The sequence below is a fragment of the Hordeum vulgare genome, chromosome 4H, assembly GCF_904849725.1.
Source record: "Hordeum vulgare subsp. vulgare chromosome 4H, MorexV3_pseudomolecules_assembly, whole genome shotgun sequence".
Classification (NCBI taxonomy): domain Eukaryota; kingdom Viridiplantae; phylum Streptophyta; class Magnoliopsida; order Poales; family Poaceae; genus Hordeum; species Hordeum vulgare.
The window spans coordinates 3060238-3081845 of record NC_058521.1 but is presented as its reverse complement, the minus strand read 5'-3'; the positions used below and the strand labels follow the sequence as shown (position 1 = coordinate 3081845).

The 21608-nt window shown below is 42.2% G+C and overlaps 2 pseudogenes; both read left to right on the top strand.

Moving 5' to 3' along the window:
* Window positions 1-2285: 2285 nt before the first annotated feature.
* On the top strand, window positions 2286-7094 carry LOC123448290 (annotated as a pseudogene).
* An 11424-nt stretch (window positions 7095-18518) lies between these two features.
* Window positions 18519-20993, top strand: LOC123448286 (annotated as a pseudogene).
* Window positions 20994-21608: the final 615 nt, after the last annotated feature.

Here is a 21608-nt window from a genome sequence, read left to right as displayed (position 1 = left end):
TCAATGTGAACTAAGGAGTTAGTCACACGATGACGTGCTACGGAACGAGTAAAGAGACTTATCGGTAACTAGATTGAACAAGGTATAGGTATACCGACGATCGAATCTCGGGCAAGTTCTATACCAACAGACAAAGGGAATTGTATACGGGATTGATTGAATCCTTGACATCGTGGTTCATCCGATGAGATCATCGTGGAGCAAGTGGGGGCCACCATGGGTATCCAGACCCCGCTGATGGTTATTGGCCGGAGAGGTGTCGCGGTCATGTCTGCCTGTCACCTGAACCCGTAGGGTCTACACACTTAAGGTTCGATGACGCTAGGGTTATAGGGAATTGTTATACGAGGTTATTGAAAGTTGTTCGGAGTCCCGGATGAGATCCCGGACGTCACGAGGAGCTCCGAAATGGTCCGGAGGTAAAGATTGATATATAGGACAGATGGTTTTGGACACCGGAAGTGTTTCGGGCGTCGCCGGTAACGTACCGGGACCACCGGGACCACCGGAAGTGGCCCGGGGGTCCACCGGAAGGGGGCCACAACCCCGGGAGGCTAGATGGGCCAAGTGCGGGAGGGAACCAGCCCCTAGGTGGGCTGGTGCACCCCCACACTCAGCCCATGGCGCAAGAAGAGAGGAGAAGGGGGGAAACCCTAGCGCAGGTGGGCCTAAGGCCCACCAGAAGGGTGCGCCACCCCTCCTCCCCTCCTGGCCGCCACACCTCCCACCCATCTAGGGATGCTGCCCCTCCCAGGAGAGGGAAACCCTCAAGGGGGCGCAACCCCTCCCTCCCCCTATATATATAGTGGGCACTTTGGGCTGTTGGAGACACCAATCTTCCTCTCCCTCGGCGCAGCCCTGCTCTTCTTTCTCCTCCTCTCTGCCGGTGCTTGGCGAAGCCCTGCCGGGAGACCTCGTCTCTCCATCGACACCACGCCGTTGTGCTGCCGGAGATCTTCCCCAACCTCTCCCTCCTCCTTGATGGATCAAGGTGCGGGAGACGTCACCGGGCTGCACGTGTGTTGAACGCGGAGGTGCCGTGGTTTGGCACTAGATCGGAATCACAACGCGATCTGAATCGCCGCGAGTACGACTCCATCAACCGCGTTCTAGCAACGCTTCCGCTTAGCGATCTTCAAAGGTATGAAGATGCACTCACCCCTCTCTCGTTGCTGGTCTCTCCATAGAAAGATGTGAATATGCGTAGGAATTTTTTTAAATTTATGCTACATTACCCAACATATGACCCGCCCAAAATCTAGCCATCGTGTTTCATTTGATCCTGTTTGGAATTTGCGGGCATTCAGAATCGGATCAACCCGGAACCTATGAGTGAGTTAAGTAGCTCCTACAACCATCCGGAGCCTCACTCCGAATACCATCTAGAGTGTCACTCAAAATACCATCCAGAGCTCCAGTCCACCAGGTCTGTTTTCCACAGCCTCCAGATGAAGCCTTTAGGTTAGATCAGGTGCAAAATAGGTGATTCTTTAAGGATTCTTACAAGCTTTTCTCTCTCAAGCAAGTGTGAGTATATATGATACGTTAAGATGTTATCCCCACAGTTTTGTCCGTCACAAAACACCCTGTTAATAGTCCAACTTCCCTATGAATCTACATAAGATAAAATAAGAGAATTTAGACAGATCCCCTCATTTCTCCTTTTTACTTGGGGGAGGCGGTTGCCGGAGGGGAGGTACCAACTTTTCTACTTAAACACTAGACTAATACTTGAACATACAAGGTAAATGTCATTCATCAAAATCAACTTAGGTGTTAAGATGTTTGTTTGATATTTGTCTTTTATTAGTCCTTGTATGTTTGGACAGGGAAATGAGCCTTGTGCGCGCGCGTGTGCATGTGCGTGTGTCTAAAAGAGCCTTATGTGGTAAAGATGAAGAATTGTGTTCTTTCTCATGGTCTCTGATGGGTCGATGTTTCGCATGCATGGTCTTATATGGATAATAAAACCGTGACAAAAGTGTTTTTTCAACAGCCAGAGATGACCTGGTCTGTGGTAGTGCTACAGTACCCAGGCACCAGCCGTGTCTATAAATTGATCAGAATACGGCCAGTGGTGTCACAAGAAAAGAAAGCAGCTCCGCCAAAAAAAAGAAGAAGAAGAAGAAAAAGAAAGCAGCTCCGCCAACAAAAACAAGAAGAAGAAGAAGAAGAAGAAGAAGAAGAAAAAGAAAGCAGCTCCGCCAACAAAAACAAGAAGAAGAAGAAGAAGAAGAAGAAGAAGAAGAAGAAGAAGAAAGCAGCTCCAAGGTCCCCAAGACGTCATGGCCACGAACCCCGGCCTCTTCAGTGAGTGGCCTTGGAAGAGGCTTGGCAGCTTCAAGGTACGTAACGTACAAACAAATCTTGAAGGTACGTAACGTACAAACAAATCTTGTTTGCTCCACCACCACCACCTTACACTAATTGAGCATCCCGGCACGCATGCGCAGTACATGGTGCTGGCGCCATGGGCGGTGCACGGCCTGCATCTGGTGACGACCAAGGGGTGGCGCCAGGCTGACCTGGGCTACATCCTCATCCTCCCGTCCATGGTTCTCCGGGCGCTCCATAACCAGGCCTGGATCACGGTGTCACGCATCCAGAACGCGCGCGGCAAGCGCCAGATCGTCGACCGCGGCATCGAGTTCGAGCAGGTCGATCGAGAGGGCAACTGGTAGGTATAGTTGTACTGGTTGGTAGTCTCCATCGATCAACACACTGTCTATGAAGGCGAATTAAACTACCCCGTGTGTTTATGCTGCCTGCAGGGAGGACCAGATCATCCTGAGCGCCATCCTGCTGCTCCTGGGCGCCATGTACCTTCCAGGCGGGCAGCACGTGCCGCTGTGGAGGACGGACGGTGCTTTGCTGCTGGCGCTAGTACACGCCGGCCCAGTCGAGTTCCTCTACTACTGGTTTCATCGCGCACTGCACCACCACTTCCTCTACACACGCTACCACTCACACCACCATGCCTCCATCGTCACCGAGCCCATCACATGTACTCTCTATATATGTCCCACTCAGATTAACTTTCTTATATTTGGTCATGTAGTTAAGATATAACCAATGCTGAAATTCTAATTAATACAATGATTACAGCTGCCTCAAATGGAGGTTAAACATAGGGAAAGTTTGTGGCTGTGTGGCCATGTCGCTACACCTCTTATATAGATGATCCATTTCTCAAACGTATAGTGCCATTTGATTTAAAATGCTAGTGTCCAACCAAAGCGACAAAGAGTCAAAGAGGGTGGGACTTTGAGACAGTGGATCATGGCCCATGAAACGTACTCCCTCCGTTCCTAAATATAAGTCTTTTAAGAGCTTTCACTAGAGGTCTACATACGAAGCAAAATGAATGAATCTATACTCTAAACTATGACTATATACATACGTATGTAGTCTTCTATTGGAATCTCTTAACAGACTTATATTTAGGAACGGAGGGAGTATCATTGTGAACGGGAGATGAATAAAAGCAGTCGCAAGCAAAATCAGCAATTGTTAAGAAATTGCATGATCTTTCTTTCTAACAAGTACATGTACTAAGCCATCATCTTGTTATGTCCATGTAGCTGTTATCCATCCATTTCCTGAGCTTTTGGCCTATCAACTTCTGTTCTCAATTCCAATGATCACATGCGCACTGACTGGAACTGCTTCCATTATCGCGTTCGAGATCTACGTGATCTACATTGACTTCATGAACAACATGGGCCATTGCAACTTTGAGTTGGTCCCTAATTGGCTCTTCAAATGGTCTCCCCCACTCAAGTATCTCATATATACGCCATCGTAAGTGTTTTCTCTACTTTGACAAACAACTCAGCTCTTCTTTAATCCTATTCTAGCCTAATCGGACAGGGGGAGGTTTATTACACAAAATCAAAGTCTTAAATAGCTGTCCATAGACCCGCTATAACTATGCTATAGCGGCAAGCAGGTTTTTGCTAAATGATATTCGACGAAAAAGGGTTTCCCCTCTTTATATTATAAAGCCTCGACCAAAGCATACAAGACAGCACAACGTTCAACGCACACACGCACACACGCACACACGCACACACACGCCTACCGGCACAGAACCATGGCCAAAGTACAAACGGAACTATGAAGCCTTGCTAGGGGAGCAGCACAATCATCCCCAAGAAAGAGTCTAATGACAGCTAAGCTAATCCGGCTCAGGAGGAGGACGATGCAGTGATGTTGGAGCGGAGGACACGCGGACAGAGAAGAGTCTAATGACAGCTGTGTCAATGGAGAGTCGGTCTATGCGCCGGCTAAGCGGACGCCATAGCTGGAGAAAGCCACACAATTTGAAAACTGCATCAGTTCGTGTGGACAGGAATTACATGCTCTATCACAAGCTTATTACGAACATTCCATAGAGTCCAAAGGTGGGCACCGATGGTAACCCAAAGGGTCGGTGTCACAGCGGCGCTGTGTAACTCAAGCACCTCGGCAAACATCTCGGGCAGGTTGTCGTGGCACCAACTGCCGCCAACCGCCTCCCGTAAACAGCTCCACGTGAACCTAGCGGCCGGACAAATGAAGAAAATATGGTTGCAATCCTCTGGGACCCTACACAGAGGACACAACCCATCGGACGGTCCGTGCGTTTTCCGCACCTCTGTCCCGGATGGGACCCGGCCCCACATCAGCTGCCACAGGAATAGTCGGATCTTCAGCGGTAATTTGAATTCCCACGGGATATTCAGTTCGGTCGCTCCCGGAGTTGGCAAGATCGCTTGGTATAGATATTTGGTGGAGAAGCGTCCATTAGGCTCTAGCTGTCAGTGGATCACATCCTCCTCTAGGGACGGAGAGTGTAGGGCCACATACTGAACTAACTGATCCCAGTTCGCTAAATGATATTCATGCACAATTGTCCGGTAAATTTACAAAATAGCAGGCTATAGCCACACTATAGTTGTTTGAGCAGGGTTCTGATATTTGGCATAGACCCCTATTCAAAGCTATGCGCAAAATTAAGCTTATTTTCATGATTATGTATTTCTATCTAGTGTTATGAATTTGTAATGTAAACTTTTTCTTCTCAGGTTTCATTCTCTTCACCATACCCATTTCCGGACAAACTACTCTCTTTTCATGCCATTCTATGACTACATATACAACACCATGGACAAGTCAACGGACACGCTCTATGAAAGCTCTCTCAAGGAAAAAGAGAAAGAAGTAGACGTGGTTCACCTTACCCATCTTACCAGCCTTCAGTCCATCTATTATATAAGGTCTGGGTTTTCCCAATATGCCTCCAAGCCTTATACTTCCAAGTGGCAACTATGGATCATGTGGCCTGTGTCATGGATCTCCATGGTCCTCACATGGCTATATGGTTCTTGGTTCACTATTGAGACCAAGATACAAGTTCCATGTAAGAATTATGTAAAGTTCACAAGACCTTGCTAACAAATATATATATATATATATATATATATATATATATATATATATATATATATAGAGAGAGAGAGAGAGAGAGAGAGAGAGAGAGAGAATGTTGTTGTGGAGAGATAGCTTCTATCGATTGTGACCAACAACCTTTTTATTTATGCAGTATGGCTTGAACAGGGAGAAGGAAGCAATTAATAGTCTGATTGTAAAAGCCATATGTGAAGCCAACAAGAAAGGGGCCAAAGTACTTAGTCTTGGACTGCTGAATCAGGTCTTCTTCAGCTGCTGAAACTTCAAAACTATTCTTCATCGTCAGTTCACATGAGCATGCTTTAGGAAGTACTAATGCATTGTAGCTACCGTTGTTCATGGATTCCTTGATTAAAAGGATTTCTCAAGCATATGCGTAGGAAATCACTTTCTTGGATTATCATGTCATGTTAATACATGGCTCTGTGCATCGACAGACGCAGAGGCGGGGAATTTTAACCTCCTTTACGGAAACAATATAATGTACAATACTATAGGATTGAATTGTTGTTTGGTTAAGCACAGGAAATTAAAAATGTGGGATTATTTTCAACAGATTAGATCAATGAAAATTTTCCTTATAAGCTCATAGAAATGAATCATAAGAAAAAATTGCTACGGTTTGCAATCCTATGTATCAATTATCTCATGTAGCAAAAATTCCTAAAAACTAAAAAGATCCTTTGAATAAAAGTGACACTCAAATTACATAGTCGACCCTCACAATAATATGGAAGTGTCCTTAACCCAACAGGATCAGAGCCTCAATGGCAGTGGGCAACTATATCTGGAAAAGTACCCAAACATGGGGTTAACACTGGTCGATGGCACGAGCCTAGCTGCTGCAGTCGTTGTCAATAGTATCCCCCAAGGCACAGATCAAGTAGTTCTTGCAGGGAATATGTCAAAAGTGGCTCATGTTGTGGCCGCAACATTGTGCAAGAAAAATATCAAGGTCAGGTCAAGATATTTGCTGGTTATCCTTCAGTCACATGGAGATATGATGTTTTCTTGTACCAACAAGCAACTCCACTGTGCAGGTCATAATGACAAACAAGCAACATTATCATATCCTTAAGCCCAAAATACCAGAAGATGCAGCTTACAACCTTTTGTTATATAAAACTAGCACTACAAAGGTAAGAATATATGCTTGTATGCCTAGAGGGACATTATGGACAATTATATAATGGATGTTGTTCTAATTTTACAGGTGTGGGTAATTGGAGAAGGTTTAGATGCCTCTGAACAACTGATGGCTCCAAAAGGGACAAGGTTTATCCCATACTCACAGTTCCCACCAAGAACGATACGGAGGGACCGCTACACCTACTCGATTACTCCAGCAATGGTTGTTCCTAAAACACTAACAAATGTTCATTCATGCGAGGTAATAATTAAGGCCCCGGTGAACTGCAATTGTGCAAGAACTACACTAGCCATATGTCCTTATTAGGTTAACCAACTTCATAACATTTCAGAATTGGCTTCCAAGGAGGGCAATGAGTGCATGGCGTGTTGCTGGTATTGTTCATGCGTTGGAGGGATGGAAAGATCATGAGTGCGGAGACACGGTGCTAGACATGGACAAAGTTTGGTTTGCTGCAATTTCACACGGGTTCTACCCAACTGAGGAAGCTTGATGCTCTGGTTGCAAGTCATCACCTGGAATAAGAGTTACACGAATAGAGATGTGTTAAGGCCGCAAGCCTTGCTAAGAATAATATACATTGGCTAGCATAAGTGTGGCATGAAATTTAAGTAGTTTGATCTACCAAGGTTACTTGGTATGCTATTACTAACTTAGCCATTGTGACAGCCCCAATGCATTCCCTTCCCCCTCTTGCAATTTCATTCCTTTGTAAGACAACCTTGCCATGATGATCAAGTGGTTTGAGTTAATTGTGTCTGTCATTTTATGTTGCATCTGGAATCATGCATGGCATCATTTCAATTGTGTTCTTTGTCTTGTGTTGCTTGTTGCACCTTGGTGTTTGAGTGCATGGTGTGAGGTGCATGTGATGGTTGTGTGATTGGGTGCAACAAGATCAAGCTCAAACCCCTTTTGTTGCACCATGGTTTCAAAAACTCCTTTCTTTCCATTTATTTGAGGCAGATTTCCAAGTTGCTGTTTTGTCCCATTAAAAAAATTCCATCTTTACAAAATTTCTTCTTGTTATTTGTGGAGGCAATCCCTCTGGTTTTATTTTAATTTCTTTTTTGTTTTATTTTAAAAAACAGAGTCTCATTTAAATAAAAGGCATTTATATTTTACTCTTAAAAAATAAAAGGCATTGAAAAATTGTATACTCAGTGTGTTTGTATCCATTGATGCTTCATTTTGATTCAATAGATTGCAACCTTTATCTAATGGGATAAAACTAATCATTTCCTATTATTAGAAAAACAAACACTAATTTGTTCCTATAACAAAATCACTTACAGATTTATATATGCTTGGCGGTTATGGGAGGAAAATATGCGGACCATTGCATTGCATGGCATATTTTGCATATTGCATACATCTAGGTAAATAAGGGGTGATTGTATTTTAGTGAAAATCACTGGCCATTAATTTGGTCAACTAGACATAGTTACCTTATGTTCACTCATATGGATCCATCGAAATTAGTTTGAGTGACCATCTTTCAATCAATTTTCTTTTTATTCCTTGGATTTTCCAGGAATACAAATAATTTACCCCAAAAAGATTACTACACATATGTTTTTTTTTTACCATTACTTCATATATGTTATACGGTTTACATTTGGCCCACGTATTAAGTCCGGCCCAAACTAGACCGACTTGGTGTGTCTGGTTAGGCGCTGGAGCAGTGGGCAGCTGAGCACCTCATCTCGTACCTCTCCCTCCTCCGATTACAAATGAATTTCCATTCCCAAACCAAGTCAGACTGCTGCACGTGACGGCGGCAAGCGATTGCAGGTCCTGCACCAGCGGCCGGTCCTCCCAATCTTGCATAGTCCTTCCCAACAATCTTTCTAGCAAAACTACTAGTGCGTTGCAATGGAAGAATAAAATATTTTCTCACATTTTTAGTAAAAGAGAACAACATGCAATATGCGAGTAGAGAACAACACGGATGTAGTAGATATATAAGAACTTACAAGAATTCTCATGGACGTTCATACGCTTATCATTGTATGTTTGGCTTGTTGACCTCATAAATTTGGCCAACCAACCTTATAAATTTGGGTTCACACACATGTTGCTTAAAACAATTTTCCATGAGTGGAGCTGCTTAAGGATTCGTTTTCCTCTGGAGTTACCATCTCTTCCTCCTTCCAAAAATAAGGACTCAAGCTTATATTATGTTTATGCCCATAACCAAATAGATTTTTATAGAAATAATTGGCAATCTCCAGCATCTCTTTGGTGGTATGAACTGGGTCAGTGTCACCGTTCAACTCAAACAGATGGTTCTTCCTATGACGATGATTTGGTAGAGCATGGAAGTATTTATTATTATTGTCACCATCTTTGATCCTCCTATCTGTGGATCGCTACCGCAAGGCAGTTTCTTCTTTCCTCCAAATCTCTTCTAATTCTTTCTTAATCTCCTACATATGATTCCTATCAGCATCATCTAGACGGTTGGTTTCAGAAAAGACATCAAGGATGTCAAATTCCTACAAAAGATCTTTTTTCTTTTTTAATAGCAGCCTCTAAATTGATACCCCAGCCTTTAATCTTTTTCCACAAAATTCTAGTCTTATTCATCCAGCTATCAATAGCCACACCTAAACAAGGAGTACTTGTCCAAGTTTTGTGAACTAGATCTTTGAAACCAGGTTGGTGAAGCCACCATTTCTCAAAACGAAAGGGTTTGGGGGAGGTAACCCTCCGAGCTTTAGTATCTAAAAGGAGTGGAGTGTGATCACTCCCTATTCGTGGAAGCACACATAGAACAGACAAAGGGAAGTGAGCATCCCAAGAAGTGGAAACAAACACACGACCAATCATCGCAAAAATAGGGTCATCCTGGTTATTACTCCAAGTGTAACTCATGTTAGCAATTTTAATCTCCATGAGACCCCATTTATTGATCCAATCATTAAACAGATTAGAGAACTGGTTATTAATCACTCCATTGGTTTTGTCAGCTACAGATCTAACCAGGTTAAAGTCTCCACCAAGGAGCACTGGATAAGACACATAATGCATGACATCATGCAGTTCAGCAATGAACTCAACTTTGTGTTCATTATATGCAGTACCATACAGCACAATAAAATGCCACAAAAAGCCACCATCTTTATTCTTAACAGTAACTACCACACAAAATTTCTTGTTAATAAAGCCAATGACCTCATAAAGGTCATTTCTAAGGCCCACACGGATGCCACCAGCAGTATTAATAGCAGGTAAAGTATGCCAACGGTAATCACCACCATTAGCAATGGACTTCAAAATGTGGCTATCAATGTTATCTCTTTTAATTTCAAAGAAACCAAAAAAAAAATCAATTCTATGGCTATTAAGAAAATATCCTAGGAACTGCATTTTCCCATGTTGACCTAAACCCCTCATATTCCAAAAGGCCCCTATCATGAAATTTTAAAAGGATGTGACAAGCCACAAGGCTTAATTTTAGTAAGAAGGGTTGTACAATCCATCACTAAAACAGTACACTACAACAGGACAGACCTTTGGTAACACCGTCTTGTGTTACTACAGGCCCAAAAGTGTGTTACTAGGTGAGAGAGTAACACATTTTGAAATGTGTTCCATTATCCCGTGTTACTAAGTGATGTCAACTGTTACACATAGTAATTATTACCATATGTTAAAAATAGTGTTACAATTAAAGTATAGTAACATGCATATTATGTGTTACTAAACACACTCGTAACACATTTTTATAGTTATAGTAACACCCAGAGTAACACATTTGCACAGACGTACAACATTGGTGGTAACATGTTTTTCTAACTCTAGTAACACAAGCGGTACACATCAACTAATAATATAATATTGGCCTATTGTAACACTATGATTTATAGTTGTTAAGTACTGGAGTAACAAAATTTTGTAACTATAGTAACACTATTATATCAATATGGTAACATAATTGGTGTATTTTTTATTATTAATCACAAAATTTAGTACCCCTTTTATGGAATATAAATTTATTTAATAAAATTGATGCAATTGCGCAAGTGGTTGACCATTTTATCATTATGCCAGCAACATAAAAATGGTATAGAAATAGAAGCACAACACACATAGAAATCCCCAATATGAAGGTACTAATTAAGAATATACAAGTGTATGATACATATGTATTACAATAAAGATATCATTCATATCATTTTTAGCATAGAAAACACAACTATGAAGAATATTACACCATAGAATTTGCATCAACTCGACGAAAGAAAAAGAACTTTTGGATTATATTACATTTTTCAATCTATGAATGTAAACTACGACTATTGGTAGATAAAATCTTCAGATTTTATTTGCTTCCGCATCCAAGAATTCAACTGTAACTCAATTATCCTTCTCTTGAATCTGTAAAAGAAAATTGCACGTTAGATATATGTGTTTAAATGCAGACAAATATGATTTCAGAATGTTGAAGAGAAGATTTAACTTACAAAAGTTGAAGGCCATGCAATTAAGTATCCTGAAGAGAACGCTTCACCAATTGTCTTGCAATCAGAAACTTCCCTTACCAACTCCTCATTATCAAGCAAAGGTTGATCTATGCGCACAAGGGCAAATTCAGCACCTAACTCAATACAACACGCCTTAGTTCTTGGATCAGTACTACGAATAGTACCATACGCAACATTCCTCTTGTTGGGATATGTTGAAGTCTTCAAAACTACTTTGGAACCAGCCTATATTATGATCAATATTAGCATCTAATGACAATGATAATATAATTTACATGAACAATGTGAACACTTTTTAATGTCAGCCCAGTTTATTGGGAATAACTAGCATGATGCTTGTGCTTTGCTATGGAGCTATGAAAAAAATAGAAAAGTAACTTGCATGTATTTTTATTATGGAGGAATGCAAAAATTTACGGGGTAAATAGTAACATCCTATTTATCCATAAGAAATCTGCTGCCACAATTTTTTATACGTGTGCCATGCCATATATAGTAGTAAAGATAGAGGGAGGGGCGTTTTGGCTCTTGGTCCAAGTGATCTTGTATGCTATCTGCACAGGTTTGCTCTAAGATATGTACCAAAGTGCATTCAATGCTACATACACCAGTTAGAAACCAGTTAGAAAATTAGGAATACAGAATGGCAGGTGTACGTACGTACAGCACCAACTGACGGTTACAAACGGGCATGGGACGAGCGCTCGGTGTGCGAGACATGAAGCTGTTGAAGGGCCATATCAAAGTGGCCAATTTAGCTATGATTCAGGAGCATAGATAACGGTGATGCAGCGTCCGCGTAGTCTACAGACTACAGGCAAAATGCTATACGTTGCTTGGTCTAACATTTAGGTAGGGCTGATGGCTTGCAGTGTACACTGTACACCTCCGGTTGTTAACTTGGCAGTTAGTTTCTACGTCTGGACCAACGTCCCTAACGTCTACACGAAAATTAAATGTAGTCAGGGGTGGGCCAGACCACTGTTCCAAAATGGGGAGACGTCCATGAATACGATGCTAAATACATGAAAGAGCTCAGATCACGAGAACAAGGGACAATACATATTTCAGGTGCATTTGCACCCTAGAGCCAAAACGAATTTCCCTAAAGATAGATCGCTAAATAAATTGGTAGTTGGAGCACACTTGTACACAAGACTACAGAAAACTCAATTTTTGCGTGGCCATGTAACTGTAGGTGATTAATGTGGTCGAACACTACCATACTTGCATATAGCAGATCAAACAAATACATTGGCTTTATAAAAACCGTGTTCCAAACTAAGCCTTACTTGCATATAGCAGATAAAAAAAGTTGTAATAAAATCAAGTTCTCAAGCAGGCATGATAACGTGGTTTGGGTTGGGAATTTGGCTGGATTAAACCATGGCCCCTAGCGGATCTTTACCTTGATGGTAGAAGTATGCCTTTTTCTTGAGCGAGCTAAGTGCGGATGTTCAGTTCTAGTACCCTGCCGGTTCTGTCTTGAAAAAGATTCACCCGTACGATCCCTCATTTCCCTCACCTACCAAGAGATAATATATTAGATGGAAAGTTATTGATATCTTCAAGCTACAGAAACTTGCAACTTCAAACTCAAAAGCACACAGAAATAACCTCTAGCACAGAGAAATAACCTCTAGCACAGAATCAATAACAAGGTCCTGCGGCGATGATGAATTTTGTTGAATTTGTAATTGGTTAACATCATGGTCGCCAGCCTAGTTCCATGATACAACAACGGTAAGCAAGTAACTATCTTATATTCTATCTTTCTGATATTAGTGGGAGTAAGTGTAGGTATAACCTTTTCGTGCGAACAAGATAAATTATTATCCTCATAAATGTGGTGTTGCATAGACGAGCGCGCCTCAACAGGTCCATTGCATTGTATTCTCTACAAATTGAAATATTAATACAAAGGTTTCAATTGACAAGCAATGATATAGCCATGTATTAACATTACCTTTCTTTGACCATGTAGTATTGGTAACCGAGAAATACCATTAGCATTTGATTGGAGGTTTTCCTACAGAACTAACAAATCTGGGTAAACTATTGACAGAAATGCATACAAAAGTTGGGATAAAGAAGTCCTTTACCTCTTCTGCTTCATTATTCACATGGCCTTTTTTGTTTTTCATATGTTCAATAATTTGGTCTTGCCTTTTAATATGTTCCTTCATCTTTGCTAGTTCCTCCCAAACATCATGTTCAACTTCATATGGTGATCCATCAGTTGTAGTCATATTGATGTTCTTTAGATACCGTGGTGTCCAACCATATACTTGCTTAGGAGTTGGAAGCAAACCCATGCCATGCACTTGCCCAATCTTTTCTTTCCCTAATACTTCCTGCAGGGCATCACCTTCCCATGCAACTCTTCCATTCAAATTTTTTGCCAACTCTGGTCGCTCAGTTATTAGATTCTTCAGTCGATCCTATAAGACAAGAATCATTCATATACTGCTTGTTAGGTTGAACTGTAAGTTGATTTCAAGAGCAATTAGATAATTTCTATATTAAATCTGTACCAGACGCTCATTTCTATCTATATTTTCAGCATTAGCATCATCCTTCTTCTTGTGAGTTGCTAAATAAACATGTGATCTGTGTGGTCGTTTCTTTTCAGGATCGGCTTGCCTCTACAAAACAGAAAGAACACCCATATGACAAAAGAGACAGAGAAAAATAATTCAACAATGAAGATTACTCACCATGTCTTCACTCCAACAAACAAAACTCTTTGTGCCAGCATTATGTGAATTCTTCACGAGGGAACGACTAATTATGTTCTTCTCAGCAAGGGCCTATTACAATGCAATCATATCATAAGTGCAACTTATAAGATCAGCCCAAGAACTCACATTTAAATTTCAAAACAGGAAAGTACAGTATCACATTCATTACCCTTCCTTTTTTCGACTTCCAAAATTTAACAAGCCCACGCCATTGATCGACGTCCACATCTTGTGGACAGAGCTTATACAAAGCCTTACGCTTGATGTTTGGATTTTTTTCAATGACGGGTTTGAAGAAAGCATCTTTCAAAGTAGACTTATATTTCCTCCAGTCTCTTCCAATCGATTTGAGTATCCATTTTTCACATGACCTAGGATATACAAACTTTGTCTGAAAATACAAAATAAAGAATGAATGTAAATAGACATGTAGACCACATTACAACTAAAGTGGACAAATTAAATATAAATAGAAGGACAACAAATAGCATATTTGTTTCCTTGTCAATTGTGAAGTACCTGTACACACTGAAGTATTGTTTCCTCACCACTATTCTTTTTGACATCACGCCAATCATTTATGTTTAGTGAGCAAAATCCTCCGTTTCTAGCTATCGTGCCTAGAAACTTCCCCAAGATTGCACCTTCATCTCCTATAGGCTGGCTATTTTCATTGCATTTTACAACTATTCTTTGCCCCTTTGGCATGTTCCAGACAATTGGCAAGCTTGTTCTCTTGCGCTTGCGTACTTCCTTGTCTACTACAAGATTAATGAAGAAAAGTAGTAATTAAATGACGCCCTCCATTTATCGATACTCAGCATATACAAGTTCATTAATAGAAGTAAAATATGTAATACGTAGTTACCTTGATTGTGATATTGACCCTGTTCATTGTCCAATGCTTTTGATTCATGACCTGGTGCAAATTGCTCACAATTGTTGCCGTCCCCATCGTCATCATCACACTGGTCAGTAACCTGAATCACATTCAACCTTTTTGACCGACGCAACGGTCCTGGAGAACAACCATTCAACCAAAAATTATAACAGTCAATACAGATATGTAATAAATATGGTTCAAGAGGAATACTTTGCGGCCTTTTCATAGTAAGTTGCCCTGCCCCTTTCCCTTCAGCATAGACACCACCTTCCTGTAAGAGAACACTCTCATTCGGATGGTCAGATGGAGCAATATCAAATTGCTTGCTAGGTGGAGCAACATCATCACCAGCCTTCTCCTTAGACACATACAGATGGACATCTTTTACAATCTCAGGGTCAGACAACATCTTCATTACATGACCTTGATCATACATGTGAACAAAGTAGGGGCTGCCTAGTCGGGTTTTTTTTTCACATAATACAGAAAATCAATTTCCTGAAAGCCAACTTCCTCGATCATCAAGATTAAGTCATAATACGAGACATCACGCCTCATCATGGATACTTGTAAAATTTTGGTTTCCTGATTTGCATCTTCATAGTGCAGGTATATGGCCAACATGTCCCTCGCCATCCTAGATATATATTAACATGTCAATCAAAGGAACTCAAAAAAGCTTGCATCGGTACAGCCAGAAATAATTAGTACAGGAAAAATAACAATTCTCCAAAAGAAACATAATTACTCCAAAAAGGTATCGATGTTCTCACTTCAGCAAAGAAATCAGTAGCTGCCATACCAACATAATTCTAGGTTGCTTCCAGTAATTAAGGAGCTGGTGAGATTACTTCCGAAAAGGTCTTATGAAATCTCTCTTTGCAACCCACACGTTGTAACATTTAACCATATTATTTACTTAATGTTGAACCTATTTTATCCATGATATTGCTACATTAGGCGTATGCGCATCTACCATGGATCAACCTGATTGATGGATTATGCTACTCCTTCAGGATGCACGTGCCGGAGCTGAAGAACGACGAATTCGTCGCTGCAAGGATCCAAACAGTGCCGAGGCAGATCAGGAAGCGGTGCTGAGGCAGGACGGTGCCGATGCAGATCGAGGAAGCGGTCTTGAGGCAGGACGAGGAACCAGCAGATCGATACTGGGATTGAGGTGTGGTGGGAGGGGGTTGCAGATGGCGGCCGCCCTGATTGCTGAAAGGGCGGCGTGCTGGGGGTGGATGGGAGTGCGGCGAGGTAGCCGCCGAACGGTGGGCGGCTGGGCTGGACGTGGATGGGTTTGAGACCCAATTTATTTAGATTTTTTAGTTAATTGGAGGGAAAAATAAGCGCTGAAGTTATAGATTTTGCGAGAACCGGAGGGAAATTTGTGTCTACCTTTTTTTATTAATTCGAACTGGAGGGAAATTGTTTCAGAAAAATCGGACATTGCTACGTATATTAATTTGTTTGGCATGGATATTTTCCAAACAATGTTTTGGCATGAAAAATAGAGTATATTTTATTTATTTCTGAATTAAATGTATCTAGCACTAAATACGTCTAGATACATCCATTACTACGACAAGTAATATAGACCGGAGGGCGTAAAAAAATATACAACAAAAGAGAATATATGCAATTGCATTTAGCATTAATTTATCGATGTGTCTCTAGGAGAATAAGGACGCTCTTAGACGTCTCATATCCGTGCATACATGCTTTGTAATGACGCTCTTAAAACGTCTCATTTTCGAGGCAACCTTTTCTCGATCTCTTGTTCCATCCCGCCTCACGCCTAATGCCAGGAGAAGGAGAGCGAGGCCTCGCGCGGCCTGCCAAATGTCGCCGCTGAGGTGTCTGGTGTGTCGCGTGCCAATTTTTTCTTTTGAATATTTTTAGAGGCATTTTTCTTTTAAGAAAATGCATGACTTTCTAGTTCACCCTCGACCGATCACAAAAATCGAACCCAGTTGGTATTGGATCGTTGGCCATGCGGCGGCTCAAGGACAATGGTGTGATTCCTAGTTTCACATGATTTTTTTAATTCATTGAAGAAACAAAAAATTTAATAACTTACCATTTTTTCGTTGAAAGACCGACACACCTTAAAAACCCGGACGAGGCCACGAGTTGAGCCATATAAATAATAGTCAATGGCCTTGTTGGTCCGATGGGTATTTTGGGTCGACCTAAATTCTTACTTTATAATTTTTTTATGGACAAACGAGATAGTAAAATTAGTGACGGTTTAATGGAATTTGACTAGTGTAAGAATTAATAAAATTTCTAATACATAGTTAATTGACAAAATCATACCATTTGTTTGTGATTTTGTAAATGCACATCCTGCCGAAACATATCAAGGCTATTTTATACATGAGTATTTGTTACAAATTATACAACACACTGCATCATAAAACCGGATCGTACGACTACAACGACGTAATAAAGATTGCAACTAATACTCTATGATGGATCGATCCGTCTGGCCCAACGGGTCACTAGGTACCGATTATGTTGATCCAAATATCGTTTGAGGCCGACCCACATGACCCATTCGCCTTGAATTTTTAGGTGGGGTCAACGGCCCGACAAACCGACCTGTCTGCTCTCTCGAAAAAATAGGATCATGCGGAAATGAGGCAAGCGGAGCGGACCTTCCCTTCGCCCCGCCGGCGCTGCAGCCGGTTCCCTCTCCCTCCGTCGGACGCTCCGGTGGCGGAAGGGAGTGGGAACCACGAATCTGTGGTGGGTGCGGTGGGGATAGGATTGAGGGTGACACCGTCGAGGCCGTTGTGGCGACGTCTCGCCTGGATAAGTTTACTCGGGCCAGGGGCCAACGGGGTGGGGATCCCGGATCTCTTGGAGGTCGCGGGCTATTGTGTTTGGATGTCAACTCGCACTGACCGGTTGGGTCTTCGGATGGGAAAGGGGTTGCGTGGAGACGGAGATTCTTCATCTTCTTCGTCGGTATGATTTTTTTTCATTATTGTTCTTCCTCTTGCTTTTGTGCTATTGCTGGAGGGACGTCCTGCTTTGCCCGGGCGATTGGCCCGGCCGCGACGTCGGAACCGGATCCTAGGACTCTTTCATCTGGAAGGACACATATAACGGTGCTCAAAGCCACATATGGCGAAGGCTGGTGCAGGAGTGTTGGATGCACATGTGTGTCCTTGCCCTTTTGGCGTCGGTGCGAAGGAATGGGAAGCAACGCGCCCATGATTCTGTCGTGGTTGATGATGATGGTCTGTTTGTATCTGTAGATTGTTGTGTTGCATGGATCTTTTCGTAAGATTCAGGAATAATGACACACAACTTTAAAGATCTTGTTGTTTGTGGATAATCTTTGTATTTCTGATTTTTTATGTGTCAGAATGTTTTTGTACGGGTCAAGAACTTTGTATTATTAGCATACTTTTAAAAAAAGACAGACCGACCAGTTTCATTCTCATCCTGACTGGAAACCCATTGTTAAATTTATTTTCAAGCGGACGCAAAGAGAAAAAAAATCCTGTGAAAGAGATAGGGATTTGTCCCGATTCGGTTGCAATCTATCCACTACCCCCCTTCCGCCGCCGCTTCCAACATCGGGCACAACCGCCCCTTCCACCGCCGCCCTCGCCCAGTGCGGCGACGCCGCCCCGCGCCACCAGGAGCCCAGGACCAACACTCCGGATACCTCCGCGTACGACCGCGCCACCGCTGCTGCATGCTGATCCAACGACCCCAGTCGTCCAGGGGACGCCATTGCCGCCGCCTGGTCTTCAGCATCCCGGACCCCAGCCAGGGGTAATATGCCTGCGCCGCATGGGCACGGGCACGCCGCGCCGCGCCCCGGACCCCGCCGTGCTCGTGCTCCGCGCCGTCTTCCGCTGCTACATCTGCGCCGTGAGCGAAAACGCCGAGACCGCCTGCGTGCTCGCGGGCGGGCTGCCCCCGCCGGCCGGAGGGGGAGGCCGAGCTGCGGGCGGAGGCGGGCGTGGGGGTGCTATCCTGGCGCAGCCGAATCGTGCAGGAGAAGGGTGGGGTCGCCGACGCGAGTCCCGGGGACGCCCGCGGCCTCATCCTCCTCATGGTCGGCTTCGGAATGCCCGCCGGAGTTCTACGAGCTGCTGCTTGCCGGTGGCTGCTTGACCTGCGTTGAGTTGCTCAAATGCTCCCAGCTCTTCTTGAAGAAGGTGCGTGGTGCACCCTGCTTTTGCATCGGCACATTCTAATTATCCCTGCTTCCTGACTAATCAAGACTGTTCTTCTATTTCAGATGTTGTTGCTGATATGCTGAACAGGGGAAGTTATGGCGAAGCAATTGGTGTGATCCTTGCATTTGAACTGCAGGAGGCGTTCCCGCTCGCGGAAATACTGACTTACATCATTGACAAGGTTGCGCGCAACAGGAAGAAGAAAGAGATCGAGGTGAAGTGTGATTTGGTGGGTTCGGTATGTTTTGTTGTTTTCTCGTGCAATCAGATTTTCACTACTAAAAAGAGAGTTAACTGATGTATGTGGTCAGAAGAATTTAATGACAGATCTGGCAAATTCTTTCCACTATTGCATAGATCAGATAACCATTATAGAAGTCAGATATAATCTTCAACACCTTCATATGTTGTGATATATTTCGATAACTGTTATATCAGATGTTACCTATAATTTTCAGCACCTTCTATATGTCGTGATATACTCAGTAACCATTGTATGATATTTTAAATATAGTCTTCAGCACCTTCTATATATCACGATGACACGATATATTCGATAACCATTATGTATCATGTGCTATATTTAATCGTCGCGATATATTCTAGAACCATTATATACTCTGTGCTATATTTATTAGTGTTGGATGAACGCCTAGGCAGAACTTCAGGAACTGAACATGCTTGCTGGAGCACTCCTTTAAACTTGCATTTTACAGTTCTTTTCTCCCTACTAATCCCTGGGTGCTAGCTTTGTCTTATTTCTAGACCATTTATCTATTATATATACACAGGACATCAGGTTATAGGTTCTAAAAATATTTGTATTAAATTCTTTCGCGGTTTGACCCTGCTCCAAAGGATCTACCAATTTAGTTTGCTTCTGTCAAACACGGTGCATCTTGCTCTGTTCTGTTTCTGTGCAGCATGGAGCGCAACCATAAAATATGACTATAGGCCTGCACCAAATATATGAAATATACACATGTAGGATATTGCTTTTGTGATGTTTCAATGTTAGATATCACATTGTGCACTACTTTTTGACTATTGGCTACTGTTGTAGCAAGACAGAATGGAGCTGCAAAACATGTTAAGTTGGAGCTGAGCATCCTCACTTAACATTGTAGTAATTTTGTAGTTAGAAAATACCACAGTAGTATTCCTAGAACGGGAAGACCTTAGATCTTGGATCTGGCTGCTCTTGGACAGGGAAGACCTTGAATCTAAGGTTTATTTTCTCCTGGTCATGGAAGACATCAAAGCTTGGGACTGGCTGCTTGGGTTTGAGATATGCAGATCAACCTTATGTCCAGGCTGTGAACCGGCTTCTCAAACGTCTTGAGACCGAGCCAGATCAGGTTTGAGAGTGGTAGCTAGACCATCCGACCAATCTATCTTCTGTTGTTGCAGTAAAGACCAAGTCCGTTTAAGGAATTATAGGAAGCTGAGTTTACCTGAAGTCAAAGCTGAGTTTACAGGACACTAAGTTTTGTCCCTTGTCACTCATATATCTTCTGCATTTTCATGATTATATATACACTGTAGTTTTACCTGAAGTCAAAGCTGAGTTTACAGGACACTAAGAACCATTGTATGTTCTTGCAGATTGTTGGCTGAGCTTACACCCTTCAGAAAATTCGAAAGAATGAGGTCTTCCACTCAACATATAAACCCAACCTTTCTTTTTCTTTTTTGCTTTTCAGTGTCTCATGTTCTACCATAAAGCACCAAGTGTCCATATATGTATTGAATTTAACTTGACTCTTTTCATTTGTTATGAACTTTTGCTCATTCCCTTCACTGAATCTTATTTTTAGGAAATTTTGCAATTGGAGATTAGAAGGATTGTTCTAAACTGATGGATGAAGCAATGTGTTCTTTTAGCGGACTTTTATATGTTTGCATGGTTTTTGCTCTTCAAAATGAAGCTTGTAATGTATCAGAAATTTTTAGCGGACTTAAGTTTCATGTATGTCAGATTCTCATTGGAAATAGATACAGTTTTCTTGTGGAAGTTTTATGTCAGACTTACTATCTTGTAAACTAAGTTTACGTATGTTCGAACTTAAACCTGGATGGCTGATTCAACACTTTCTTCTTTGTCGTTGTGAACCAACCTTTGCATGTGTAATTCAATATATTTTTTGGTAATTTTATAGTTAATCAAACAGGCAAATAAACACTAGAATAGAATAGTGGATTCGGCCATCACACACACCTCATGCATCAGATCAAATTCACTAGTAACTCACAAGTTGTCTCGTACAAATTTAACTACTATCTCAATTTCCAACAAAGGTTAACATTAACATGAGAAGACATAGATTCAGAGATTAGTTCCTAGTCAATTCAAGTTGTAGATGTGGCAGCTGTAGGTGATGGAGAAGAACAACCGTGGAGAGCTTAAGTTGCAGAAGATCAACAGAGGAAGGTTAAGGTGTTGCAAAAGAATAATAGCAGAGGAGCTTTGGGGATGCACTACATCACAGATACACTAGAAAAAGGAGCAACGGGGCCTCATGCACATTACCAGACTGCACTACTGCCTTGTCTGGTGTTTTCCTCTGGTTTGACCCCGCTTGACGCCAGGAGAACGAGAGTGAGGCCTCACACGGCCACATCAGCGTCGGCGAGTCCGGTCTTGTCGTGATGGTGCCGGAATGATCTATGGCCGACTCTGGGCCT